This window comes from Gossypium hirsutum, chromosome D06 (assembly GCF_007990345.1).
Source record: "Gossypium hirsutum isolate 1008001.06 chromosome D06, Gossypium_hirsutum_v2.1, whole genome shotgun sequence".
NCBI classification, from domain to species: Eukaryota; Viridiplantae; Streptophyta; class Magnoliopsida; order Malvales; family Malvaceae; genus Gossypium; species Gossypium hirsutum.
In genome coordinates this window covers 32060156-32074898 of record NC_053442.1, presented here as the reverse complement: position 1 = coordinate 32074898, position 14743 = coordinate 32060156, and positions in this window count along the sequence as shown.

The window sequence follows — 14743 nt, the reverse complement described above, 5'->3', positions numbered from 1 at the left end:
AGAAATCTCTAATAAATCTTCGGTAAAACCCCGTATGCCCAAGAAAATTGTGAATACCTTTCACATTTTTCGGTGGAGGTAATTTCTCAATGATTTCCACTTTAGCTTTGTCTATTTCAATGCCTTGACTAGAGATACAATGGCCTAACACAATGCCTTCAATTGCTTTGAAATGGCATTTTTCCCAATTTAGAACAAGATGTGTGTCTTCGCATCGCTGCAATACTTTATCCAAATTGTCAGCGTAATAATCAAAATCATTCCCATAGACTGAGAAATCATCCATAAAAACCTGTAAAGAATCTCCAATCATATCTGAGAATATTGCCATCATGCACATTTCAAATGTGGCTAGTGCGTTGCAAAGACTGAAAGACATACGGCGAAAAGCAAATGTACCAAAGGGACAGGTGAAAGTTATTTTCTCTTGATCCTCCGGTGCAATAGCAATTTGATTGTACCTAGAATAGTCATCTAAGAAGTAGTAATAGGCTTTTTTAGCAAGGCTGTCCAGTATTTGGTCAATGAAAGAAAGTGGGAAGTGGTCCTTCCTTGTGGCAACATTAAGTTTGCGATAATCCATACCGATTCACCATCTCGTAGGAATACATGTAGGAATTAATTCATCTTTGTCGTTGCTAACAACAGTGATGCCACTCTTTTTAGGAACGCATTGCACTGGACTTACCCAATTGCTATAAAAAATAGGGTAAATAATTCCAGCATCAAGCCATTTTATAATTTCTTTTTTCAAACCTGTCTTATCCTTCTCGTTTAATCTTCTTTGTTGCTTAATCAATCGCTTGCCTTCATCTTCCAACTTGATCTTGTGCATGCAAAAAGATGGACTAATGCCTCGAATATTGGCAATACTCTTAGCAATAGCTCATTTATGTTGCTTAAGAATATAGACCAATTTCTCTTCTTGAGTTACATCTAGTGTTACGGAAAAAATAACTGGGAGAGTGTTGTTATCACCAAGAAAAACGTATTTAATATAAGTAGTTAGTGGTTTCAATTCCAAAGTAGGAGGTTCATCGATAGATGGCTTGAAAATTAGAGTTGTTCTATTGGCTAAGTCTAAGGATTCAATCTGCCATCCATGCCTGAATTCAATATCAATAGCTTCAACCATGTTGTCACAATTATCAAAGAATTCATTATTAGATGTCACTAAAAACTCCTCAGAAAGTATTGTGCTTTGGTCATTAAATTCTTCCTCAATTAGATCATCTAGCACATCAACAGTATGGCATTTTTCTTTATCCTTGCTTTGAATAGATTCTAAAACACAGATGGTCACATGCTCATCATTAAGTCGTATGGTTAGTTCACCTTTGTAAACATCAATAAGAATTCGTCCAATGGCTAAAAATGGACGTCCCAAGATTATGGGAACCTCATTGTCTGCCTCGCAGTCAAGTATGATAAAATCAACTGAAAAAATGAATTTATCCACACAAACTAAGATATCTTTAATTTTCCCTTCAGTTGAGCCAAGGATCGATCAGCTAGTTATAATGTCACTGCAGTAGGTTTCTTGTGACTAATTCCCAACTTTCTAAAAGTTGATAATGGCATTAGGTTGATGCTAGCCCCCAAGTCCCATAAAGCCTTGCCAAAATAATGGTTGCCAATTGAACATGGGATAGTAAAGCTCCCAGGATCTTTCATTTTAGGGCAACTTATTCTTCAAAACAACACTATAGCCTTTTGTGAGTGCAATAGTTTCCATATCACTGAGCTTCTTCTTCTAAGACAAGAGTTCCTGCATAAATTTTCCATAATTCAAAATTTGCACAAGAGCGTCTACTAAGGGAATATTGACCTGAAGTTACTTCAGTGTGTTCAGGAACTATTGGTATTGCTTATCCTGTTCATTCTCCCTGAATGTTTGTGGAAAAGGTAAAGGTAGAGATACATCTAATTGCACCGACACCTTTGATTGCATCGACAGTTTCGAAGGTCAGTCATTAGTCATATGAGTGATAATTTGTGGAACTTCTTTGTTTGGTACATCAACAAGCTCTTCAGATTCAACCTTCTCACCAGGGATCACTTCACCAGTATCTTAAGGAGCTACAACAGAGTCTGTAGTCGGCTCACTGGTTTGTTTAGCAATCCTGAAAGTGATAGCCTTGCAATGTTCTTTCCCCCTCGGACTGGCATTTTCCCTATCACTAGGTAGTGTGCCCAGTGGTCAAGTATTCAAATCCACAGCAAGTTGTCCTAATTGTGCCTCCAGTGCCCAAATAGAAGATGAATCCCCTTGTACAATAGCTTTTGTACGAGTCATATGCTCCCGCATTAAAGCCTCAAGAGCTGTTAACGGGTCAAAAGGAGAAGCTTGCGTGTACTGTTGTTTTCGATGTCCTTGAACATACTAATTCGACATTGAAGAGTGTTGTGGCTACATCCGATTCTAGTGTGGATGCATATGGCTTTTTTGTGGATACATCTAAGTGTGCTAATTGTAGTTCTGTTGTTGTTGATTGTAATTCCCTTATCTTGAATTATAATTGCCTTGAGTAGATATATTCCTATATCAGAATGTCGTAGCATTTTGTCCAGCAGTCTGATTTCCCCAATACTATTGATTGGGTGTAGAATTATTATATGAGGTGTCATAAGAATTGTTGCGGATGTTACTAACATAAAAGGCATTCTCTACATGTTGTGGACAATCTTCATAGCTGTGGTTGTCACTGTAAATCTTACAAAAAAAGGTAGGAACATCAACTTATTGATCAGCTTGTATAGGTGTAAGGTCACTAGTCCCTTGCATATTTTTTATCATATTTGCAAGAGAAGAAACTTGAGCACTAAGTGTATATATTGCATTTAATTCAATAACTCCTGGAGTAGCTTTTGCTTGTGCAGCTCTAGAGATAGCATATTGATAATCATTCAGATCAATTCTCTCAAGAATTCCAATAGCATCATTCTAAGTACAATCCAGCAAAGGACAATTGGCTGATGCGTCGACAAGATTCCTCGTGTGCGAATTCAACCCATTATAGAAAATCTCAATCTGTGTTTCCTATTAAATGCCATGCATGGCATAGCGTCGAAGCAAAGATTTATAACGTTCCCATGTAGTGTGAAGATTCTCATCATTCAGCTGATGATAAGCTATAATATCATTTCGAAGATGAGCATTCATTGTCGATAATTAAATCGTAAAACAAACTGAATTGCTAGTGCATTCCAAGAAGTAATTGATCCAGCAGGTAGCCCAAGAAACCAAGTACGAGCTCTTACTTGCAAGGAATAAGGAAATAATTGCAACTTCAAAGCATCATCAAGAATGCCTTGTTGACTAAAGGAAGCACAAATTAATAAAAATGATTTAAGATGTTCTCGTGCATCTTCATATGGCAGTCCAGCATATTTCCCATTAGAAGTTAGCATTTGAAACATTACTGGCTTGAGTTCAAAATTTCAAGCTTGGATTTCTGGCCTAACAACTCCCGGTTGTAAGTCCTCCAAGATAGGTATTACAAAATCTCGTATAGTCTTGTTTTGTATTTGAGTGTCTTGCGACAACGATGGGTCATTAGCATTTTGGTACGACAGCGGGGATATGACTTCATAGTTTCTTATTAAAGCCATAGTCTTTTGTTCTTGAAGTCTCTTCTGAACGTTTCTTTCAATTTCTAAATCAAAATCGGCAATAAAATCTGAGTTGCTTCGGGTCATACAACACCTAAAATAAAATGTAGAAATACACAAAAAGAAAACAAGTTAGTAACACTAAATATTATAAAAGAAAAACAAACAAAAATAAACATCAAAAAAAGCCATTCCCCGGCAACAGCACCAAAACTTGACCGGTTGTTTAACATCACAGCAATAATGTGCAAGCATACACTGTCGATGCAAGTATAGTAGACAGATATGAATCTATCGGATATCGGTCCCACGAGGATGGTTGTCTTTTGTCTATCAATGTCAGTGCAATAAATAGATAGAAACGAGATAATTTGTGAGAGTAGCTGTCAAAGCAATAACATGAAAAAATAAGATAAAATATGATAATGATAAAAAGGGATCCCTAACATGAATATTCAACATAATACTAAGTGCTCAAAAGGTATAAAAGGATAGATGATTGTCGATGCATTAAATTGCACTGATTATCTTACCAAGCTTAACTTCTATATTTAATATAGGACTTAAACATGCACATTCACCACACCTTCTAATGATGACCATGGAACACTATTAAGAACAAGTGGATTAAATTCCTCTAATCCTCAAGCAACTTCCGTTGTCATGCTTGTTAACTTGAACTTTCGCTGCACTTTCCATTGCTAGTGACCGCAATAACACTTCCATGCTAAAAACATTCAAACCCAAAGATTAAACAATAGAAGCAAGATTGAATAAAATAACATTTAACCCAAAAATCATGTATACTTCCATACAAACACGAAATAGAAAGTAATCACCAACGTTTAGAAAAGAAATATAAAATAAACAAGTGGAGAGTACTATTCCTAGAAAATCTCAACTTGATCTCTCAACTCCCTCTTATGTCGCACTCAGGGCTCTTCATCAAGAGCTAATCTGCATCCCTTTCACATCGGTTCACCCGTAAGAAACTTAAGTCGCCATAGCCGAAAAGCTTTAAAAGATAGGTTGAAAAGATGATACCCCAGAAAAAACCTCTTTTTTTTCTTTTCACATGAATATTAATATTTATCCAAATAGCACAAGTGTCCTTTCATCAGAATCATGTTTCCTCTGTACGTACAAGTTGGTTGTACTAGACTGGACAGTTCACATAATTTTATTCTTATCCGGACAGCTGTCAGGTGTGGCGACAATTCTGGGGGAAATCTGAAAATACTCATGCAGTGACATCAGAACCAAAACATGACAAAATTAAGGATAAATAGGCTAAGATCCACTAAGTTGTAAAATGCAATTTATTGAAGTGACAATGCTAAATATGTGCTAAAGATAACTAAATGGGGACAAATTAACCAATAAGTAGGGAGAAACATATGTTCTTTCTAGTATTGTTAGTAGACAAAGATGAACATTAAATAGATAAATTTTAAGGTTTACAATAAAGGTTATATATGCAATTTAATAAATAAAATCAAATTAAGTAAAACAAAGCCAATTTTGTTCTTCATTCATCTTATTGCTGAAATTGAAGGGAGGAAATACACCATTTTTAGGGTTCTTAACTATTCGTTCAAGTCTCCTTGTACATGTAAGTGATTTTTAGTCCCGTTTTTAATGATTTCTATGTCCTTAGAGTCGTTGTAGTTTAATTTAGCTAGCCCAGTGACTAATTTACAAAATTGTTGAAAGTCTAGGGTTTTACCATGAATGTATATTAGTTGGTTGTGATATTTGATGGAAGAAAATGAATCCTTGTTGTTATATAAACAACTTTTGTTAAGTGAGTTTTGATGAATTTGTCAATTAAGGTTTTAATTGAAAAATATGAAATATTCATGGTGTAACTTGTGAAATAATAAAATGTGTGGGATACTATAAGCTTGTATGAAATTCGTCTAGGCTTGGATAGGAGAAAATTGCATAAATTTCTTTTTACAAGCTTAAGAATTAAATTGTAAAGAAATCAAAACATTACGGAAAAAATCATAATTTTACAAAAATGTGAATTTGGATTGAATTGAATAGAATAGTAATTAAATTGATTGAATTTGTTCATTTAGAACAAGATAGACCTCATATAGCTTTAGATTGAGGCAAAGAAAAAGATTTGGATTAATCGACTCCACTTCTACATTTTATCGTCGAGGTAAGTTAGTACATGTAAATAGCATTTTAAATTATGTCTTAAATGTTATTATTTTATACCATTAGATTGTGTTTCGGTGGAAAAATCCAATGGCGTATCGACGATCATCGACCAATGAAAAGGGATGACCATCAACCATGAAAATAGACGGTAATGACCATCAACCATGGAAAGGGATGGTGACGACCATCGAACTATGAAAAAGGATAGCTTTGGCTATCGAATTATGAAATGGGACTGTGATGACCATCAACCATGAAAAGGGATGGTGACGACCATCAAAATATGTAAAGGGATAGCTTCGGTTATCGAATTATAAAAAGGGATGGTTATGACCATCAACAATGAAAAGGGATGGTGATGACCATCGAAATATGAAAAGGGATAGCTTCGACTATCGAACTATAAAAAGGGATGGTGACAACCATTGTTATTTTACTTCGCGTGGGCTTCGGTAAGAATTTTTGATGCAATTCGCTTTGTTAGAATTTAAGGTAGGAAATATGTGTATGCTTGGTGGTGGAAAGTATGGATTCATATGTTTTAAACTTAAGAAAGTTATTTTATCATGTGTTGATATTGAAATTATGTGATTAAGCATTAATTTGGATTTATGGTGATGCTTAGGCTTGTGCCAAGCTTGTACTAGATTTGATCCATAATTATTTTAAGCTTACGCATTGTATTAGTAAGCATCATTTATGTGTTATGAACTTACTAAGCATTATATGTTTACCTTGTGTTCTTTTTTTATGTTTTGTAGTAAATTGAAGGCTCGTTCGGGTTAGAAGTTCGTCGAAGACCTATCACACTATCCATCAGCTATATTCGTATTTTTGATATCTTTAAGTCATGGTTACAATGGCATGTATAGGTGTTTTGTGTTTGATGAGATAACCATTATGTTTGGCTTGTAAAAGTGGTATTTTGGTTAATGAATTAGTTGTCATGTTGGCTTGTATATATATGTGGTTTTATGGTGGTGGATAATTTGGCATTTTGGTACTTTTTGTGCTTGATGATGGAATGATCAAGTTGATGTATGTTTTAGCAACCATTTTGGTCTATTTGAATGTGAATTTCGTATGGTCATTTTGGTAGAATTTGGTATGGAAATTGGTTACAATTATTGAGTTGTTAAATGGCTAAGTTATGCTTGTGTTTGAGTATATGTAATGTCATGAAAATTGAGGTGTCTTTTGGCATATTGGTTGTATGAATATGTATCATATTATGCAAGCTTGATTATTCATATTTTAGGTACAATTTGGATGCTTGAAATAGGTGCAAATGGATTATTTATATGTCCACAATTTGGGTGAAGGAAATGGCTTGAAAATGGCATATTTCTTGTCCACACGGCCTAAGACACGGCTATGTGTCTCATCCATGTGTGACACACGACCATGCGACATGGCAATATGTCCTCTGTATGTTTCAGAGGGTTGCAAGTCAGGCTGTTACACGACCTAGCACACGAGTGTGTAGTTTGCCCATGTGACCCAAGTCAGAGAGTTACACGGGAACGGACACGGGCTGGGACACAACTGTGTGTCCTTACTTTGAATGTCCACATGGCCTAACACACGGGCGTGTGTCTCAGTCGTGTGACCCTTGTAGTTTGAAAAAAAATTAACTTTTTCCCAAAAATTCTATACGTTTCCGATTTAGTTCTGATTCATTTATAAAGTGTTTTTTAGGGCCTTAAGGGCTCGTATAAGGGACAGTATGCATGTATTTGAACGGATTATAATATGATTTATGAAATGTTTAAAAATGAATGTTGCAAGTTTTAAATTTTCGGTAATACTCCATAACTCTATTCCAGTGAAGGAAACAGGTTAGGAGTGTTACATTTAGTGGTATCAGAGCTATGATTTAGTTGATTCTCGGATTGAACGTAGCGTGTGTGAGTCTCGAAATGCATGCCATTGTATAACCTGTGATAGTGTGATAACTCCTGACTCATTTTGAAATTTGTTCTCATATAGTAATGACATCCAACTGAGCTGACTCTGATGAAATCGAAAGTAACGCGCAAGCCTCCATTCACGGAGCAGTGTCAAGTGGTACAAGGCCCGTATCTGAGGGCCGGGGAGAGAAGCTGAAGAAGCTTTCTTCCAAGTGATGATTGAGTGGTTTATTGAGTTCGTACGGACGAACCCAACGGCTCACCAAGCTCCACCCCACCTGTTCCCCAACAGATTCCTGTTGTTCCTCAAGGTTTGCAGTCAATGCGAGTTAATAAACCACTAGTCAACAAAAATAGCAAATATGGGCCTAAAGAATTTAGAGCTACAATTGATGATGATCAAGAGATAGTTGAATTCTAGTTAAAAAATACTATCAGAGTTTTCGACGAGTTATCTTGTACACTGGCAGAGTGTGTAAAATGTGTCGTATCTCTACTAAAAGACTCAGCATATCAGTGGTGGAATATTTTGGTTTCGGTTCTGCCGAGAGAGCGTATCAACTAGGTATTCTTCCAAACCGAGTTTCGAAAGAAATATATAAGTTAGAGATTTCTTGATCAGAAATGCAAGGAATTTCTTGAGCTTAAATAGGGTCGTATTTCAGTGTCTGAATATGAAAGAGAGTTTTTTAAAGTGAGTAATTATGCCCAAAAATGTGTTCCAACCGAGGTTATGTGTAAATGGTTTGAGGAAGGTTAAATGAAGATATAAAGCTTCTATTAGGTATACTTGAACTGAAAGAATTTGTTGTGTTAGTTGATCGAGCTCATAAAGCCGAGGAGCTTAGCAAAGAGAAGAGAAAAGTTTATTATGAAGTTAGAGATTCTAGAAAGAGATCATCGAGAAACTCATATCAGTCATCATTTAAGAAATCGAGAGAACATTATATAATCGTTCAACTGTTTCAATGGGATATTCTAGTAGAGACTGAGGTAAACAACATGCGGGTTCAAAGGCGCAAGCTACGTCTGTAGTGAGTGCAAATAGCGTTAACGATAATAATCTTGACTGTCAACAGTCTGGACATCGACATTTTAGTGAATGCAAGGTGAAAAATGGTGCGTGTTTTAAATGTAGTTCATATAAGCATTTTATTTGAGAATGCCCAGATGTACTCAAGAAAGAAAATTTTCAAAATGTTTGACCTAGCAATACTGTCACGAGAGGTAGACCACCTCGTAATCCTTAAAATGCGAGTAATAGTTATACTGGAACAAAAGATTCTACTATGAGATTTGAGGCACGAGTACCAGCCAGAGCTTGCGTAATTCGAGCACGAGAGGAAGCTTCAACGCCAGATGTTATTACTGGTACCTTTTCTATCTTTGATACTGATGTTACTGCTTTGATTGATTCAGGATCAACCCATTCATATGTATGTACGAATCTAGTGTCAAGTGAGAATTTACCTACTGAGTCCACTGAATTTGTTGTTAAAGTATCGAACCCCTTAGGTCGGTATGTCCTAGTTGATAAGGTTTGCAAAAACTATCCATTGATGATTCAGGGTTGTAATTTTCCAGCCAATTTGATGCTATTACCGTTTGATGAGTTTGATGTGATTTTTGGCATGGATTGGCTGACTCTGCATGATGCTATTGTGAACTGTAAACGAAAGCTTATTGTGTTAAAATGTCAGAACGGTGAAAAGCTTCAGATTGAATCAGATAGTTTGAGTGGTATGCCTAGTGTTATTTCGATTATGTCAGCACAGAAATATGTGAGAAAGGGTTGTGATGCGTACCTTGCATATGTATTTGATTCTAGAGTTTCTGAGTTATAGTTAGAATCAATTCCAGGGGTTTGTGAGTATCCAGATGTGTTTCCAAATACTCGGGTTACAGCTGATCAAAGAGGTTGAGTTTGCCATTGAGTTAGTACTGGGACCATCACTGATATCGATAGCTCCTTACAGAATGGCTCCTATTGAGTTGAAAGAGTTGAAAGTACAGTTGCAAGAATTGACAAATAGGGGTTTTGCTCGACCTAGTTTTTCACCTTGGGGTGCACCTATTCTGTTCATTAAGAAAAAGGACGGATCTATGAGATTATACATTGATTACCACCAACTCAACCAAGTTACGATCAAGAATAAATACCCATTACCACATATTGATGACCTGTTTGATCAGTTGAAAGGTGTAACAGAATTTTCAAAGATTAATCTTCGTTCTAGTTACTATCAACTACGAGTTAAAGATTCTGAAGTATTAAAAACTGCGTTCAGGACCAGGTACAGACATTATGAATTTCTTGAGATGCCATTTGGCTTAACTAATGCACCTGTAGTATTTATGGATTTCATGAACAGAATTTTTGGACCGTATTTAGATCAGTTTGTGGCAATATTTATCGATGATATCTTGATTTACTCACGAGATGAGATTGAGCATGTCAAGCATTTGAGAATTGTTTTGCAAACTCTGCGCAAAAAGAAATTATTCGCCAAGCTTAGAAAATGTGAATTCTGGCTTCGGGAAGTTGGATTTTTGGGGCATGTTGTATCATCTGAAAGCATCAAAGTTGATCCAAGTAAGATATCAGTTGTTGTTGATTAGAAACCTCCATGGAATGTATCTGAGGTTAGAAGCTTTCTAGGACTAGCCGAGTATTATAGAAGGTTTGCTAAGGGATTTTCAATCATTGCTACACCGATGACGAGATTATTGCAGAAAATGTGAAATTTGAGTGGTCTGAGAAATGTCAGCAAAGTTTCAATCAGATGAAAGCATTGTTGACCGGGGCACCAATGTTAGGTCAGCCTGAGTCGAGTAAAGAGTTCATGATTTTTAGTGATGCTTCTTTGAATGGTTTAGGCTGTGCTTTGATGCAGGAAGGCAAAGTAATAGCTTACGCTTCCAGACAGTTAAAGTTGCATGAAAAGAATTATCCGACACACGATTTAGAGCTTGCAGCTATTGTATTTGCTTTGAAGATTTGGTGACACCATTTGTACAGTGAAAAGTGTCACATCTTTACAAATCATAAAAGTTTGAAGTATTTAATGTCACAAAAAGATTTGAAACCGAGACAGCGTAGATGGCTCGAGTTATTGTAACGCATAGCTTTGTGCAAGTGTACACAGTTGTTATCAAGTAATAAGTAAGTATCGAGTTGTCGTCTCCACTGGGATTGTATTTTTGCTAAGTCACCTATTTGTAAAAATATATTAACAATTTGGTAAATAAAAACACAATATAGTTGAGAAGTGGTGATTAAGATATATTAAACTAAATGCAATGATCCCTAATGCAAATTATCCTAAGTATGCAAACTATATGAATGAAATAGAGTTTAGTAAAATTAGACACAATTTGCAACAATTATAACATAAATAAAATGAGACAATTACTTTAATTAAACTCAATTTATTATCAACATGCTTAATAAAATTCGAAAAAACATTTCATGGCAACTCGATCTTTCATGAGTTTGGAAACCACATTAGGCCATTTCGGAATCCTTTACTTAGTAAATACGCATTTTACTGATCCTTATTTACTAAGGGTTTCTTATCATTCATGTGAGGTAACAGGGACATGTCAGGTTTGAAACAATTTAATCACACAAATCTAAAAACTATGTAGATAACAAAGCTTGGTCAGAGTTGTTATGCAACCTCCAATTTAACCGGGTCAGGATCTAAATTGAGCATGCATATTAATTATGTGTCCATTAACTGTTGTCTGGTCAGTATCACTCAGCTAATTCAGGTGCATTTCAATCACGTATGAATGAAATACAGACTTGATTTTAAATGAAAACATGATCGATTGAGGCACAAATATTATAAGCATGAATCAAATAAATATTATTTAATCAAAGCAATCATCCTAGCTTAAATAAAATTAAGCTAACATTGTTGTAAAAAGAACAAAGAACACATAGCAAACATCTTTATATTAAATTAAAGAAAAGGAAGATTAAACCTAATTCAGAGTGGTTGTCACCCAAGACTCTTACTGACGAGGCTCATTCGTTCCTTTGCTTTGCTCCTTTGCTGATAGCTCTCCAAGGTGGCCGACCAAGGGTTCTTTAAGAGGCCTAATTGCTAAAATCTCTACGAAGAGATTATGCTAGGTGTGGAAATGAAAAAGGCTAAGAGAATTTGGAGAAAAGAGAGAATGAGGAATGAGGAATGATTGAGGGATGATGAATGAAGGAATAAGAGGGTCTTATTTATAGGTGAGGAGAGGGGGATAGTTTGCTAAAAATAGAGGATGTTAACCTCTTCAAATCTCCTCAAATTGTGGTCGGCCATGCTTAGTGGCTTTTGACTTGATTTTTGCTTGATTTTTAAGCAATTTTGGATGCCACACAACTTAGGATTGAGACTCGGTCAATCGTAAACCTTCGGGCTAATCTCTAATTTCTTCAACACTGCAAGGACCTTGTGCAATTAAACCAAAAAATGGTTTAAATGGACAGCCATTTGTAGCCAAATATTGGGTTGACTTGGTCTCTAATTTGGACGGTTTTGTAATCCAGAAAAGCTATCAGACCTATCCAGAATAAATCAACAAGTTAGAGGACCAAAGAATAAAATTTATTCTAATTAATTAATTAAAACCCGAATTATTAATGAAATATTTAAAATAAATTATTAAATATAATTTTAAATTTTATTATTTAATTTAATCATGCATGGCCCATTTTATGTCTTAAAAAATATAATATATTCAAATTAATATAAAATAAGTCATTTATTGCATGAAATCTATATAATAAAACATAAAAGTACATTTTAATAATTTCATTGTCCTAATTTCATATTTTCACATATTTCATTAATTTATTAAACAATTACTTAGTTTTAACAACTGATTTAAGTAAAAAGGTGATAAATTACATAGGAAAAATCCTACATATTTTTCTGTTTACAATTATTGAAAGACTATGACTTGATCATTGACTATCATCCAGGTAAAGCGCATGTAGTCGCTGATGCTTTGAGTAGAAAATCTCTATTTGCTTTGCGAGTGTTGAATATGCAATTGATGTTGTTTGATTATGGTTCGATCCTAGCTGAGTTGAATGCTAGACCGGTGTTTTTACAATGGATTTGCAAGGCTCAGAAACATGATGATGCGTTGTTAGTTAAATGAAAACAATTTAAGTCGACTTCTGATTTAAATTTTCAGATTAGATCCGAAAATTGTTTATACTTCAAAGGCAGAATTTGCATTCCGAGAAATTCAAATCTAGTCCAGAAGATTTTGCATGAGGCTCATAGTGGTAGTTTATCTTTTCATCCTAGTAGCATTGAGATGTACAATGACTTGAAGCAAATGTACTGTGGCCGGGTATGAAACAAGAAATTTCTGAGTTTGTATCGAGATGTTTACTATGTCAGCAGTTAAAGCTGAACATCAGGTGTCTTCTGGTTTGTTACAGTCAGTAATGAAATCGGAGTGGAAATGGGAGCGTATAACCATGGATTTCGTATCGGGACTACCCTTGTCTCTGAGGAAGAGAGATGCAATTTGGGTTGTCGTTGATCGTCTGATGAAGTCTGCACATTTTATTCCTATATGTACAGATTATTTTCTTGAAAGATTAACTGAGCTATATGTTGCTAAGATTGTCAGATTACACAGAGTGCCCGTTTCCATTATTTTGGATAGAGATCCGCGGTTTACATCACCATTCTGGAGCAAGTTACAGAAGGCTCTAGGTACGCAGTTACATTTTAGCACTACTTTCATCCTTAGACAGATGGTTAGTCCAAACGAGTAATTCAGGTACTTGAAGATATGCTTCGATGTTGCATTTTAGAATTCGAAGGCAATTGGGAGAAATATTTACCGTTGGTTGAGTTTGCTTATAATAATAGTTATCAATCGAGAATAAAGATGGCACCGTACGAAGCTTTGTATGGTCATAAATGCCGAACTCCGTTGAGCTGGACTAAGCTCAGTGAGAAAAAGATTCACGGGGTTGATTTGATTCTAGAGACTAAAGAAAAAGTGAAAGTAATCCGAGATAGTTTGAAAGCAGCTTTAGATTGACAAAAATCATATGCGGATTTAAAATGTAAAGATATTGAATTTCAAGTTGGCGATAAAGTATTCCTGAAATTATCGCCCTGGAAGAAAGTTCTTCATTTCGGTCATAAAGGAAAGCTAAGTCTGCGATTTATCGGGTCGTATAAGATTATTGAAACTACCAGGCCAATAGCATATCATTTAGCTTTGCTGTCGAAGTTGGAAAGAATTCATAATGTGTTTCACGTATCAATGTTATGATGGTATCGATCAGACCCTTCGCATGTTATCTCACAAACGGATGTTCAAATTCAGCCTGATATGTCATATAGTAAAGAACCGATCAGAATCTTAGCTCGAGAGGTTAAAGAATTACGAAATAAAAATACAACTTTAGTGAAACTTCTCTGGCAACGACATGAGATAGAGGAAGCCACCTGGGAAACAAAAGAAGCTATGAGAAAACAATATACGAACCTTTTTTCTGATATGATTTTCGGGGGCAAAAATTTCTTTAGGGGGAGACTTATAACAACCTGTTTTTAGTGAAATCCGAATAGTAGTTTTGAGACCACAAATCTGATATGAAAATATTTAATTTATTATTATTTTAATGTCAATAGCATGTTAGTAGTGTCGTATAAAAAATTTTTAAGAAATTTTATCGTTTGCATGCTTAATTCGATAAAAAAGACTAAATTGCAAATTATGCAAAATTAGAGTTCTATAGGCTAAAGCATTAAATAGCTATGGAACTTAAATGTTTGATTACTTGGATGGTAAATAGACCATTTTTAAATTGAGTGGACAAAGTTAGACATTAAATAGATGAATTTTAAGGTTTATAATAAAGGTTATATATGTAATTTAATAAATAAAATCAAATTAAGTAAAACAAAGCCAATTTTCTTCTTCATTCATCTTCTTGCCGAAATTGAAGGGAGGAAATACACCATTTTTAGGGTTCTTAAGCATCCGGTCAAGTCTCCTTGTGTATGTAAGTG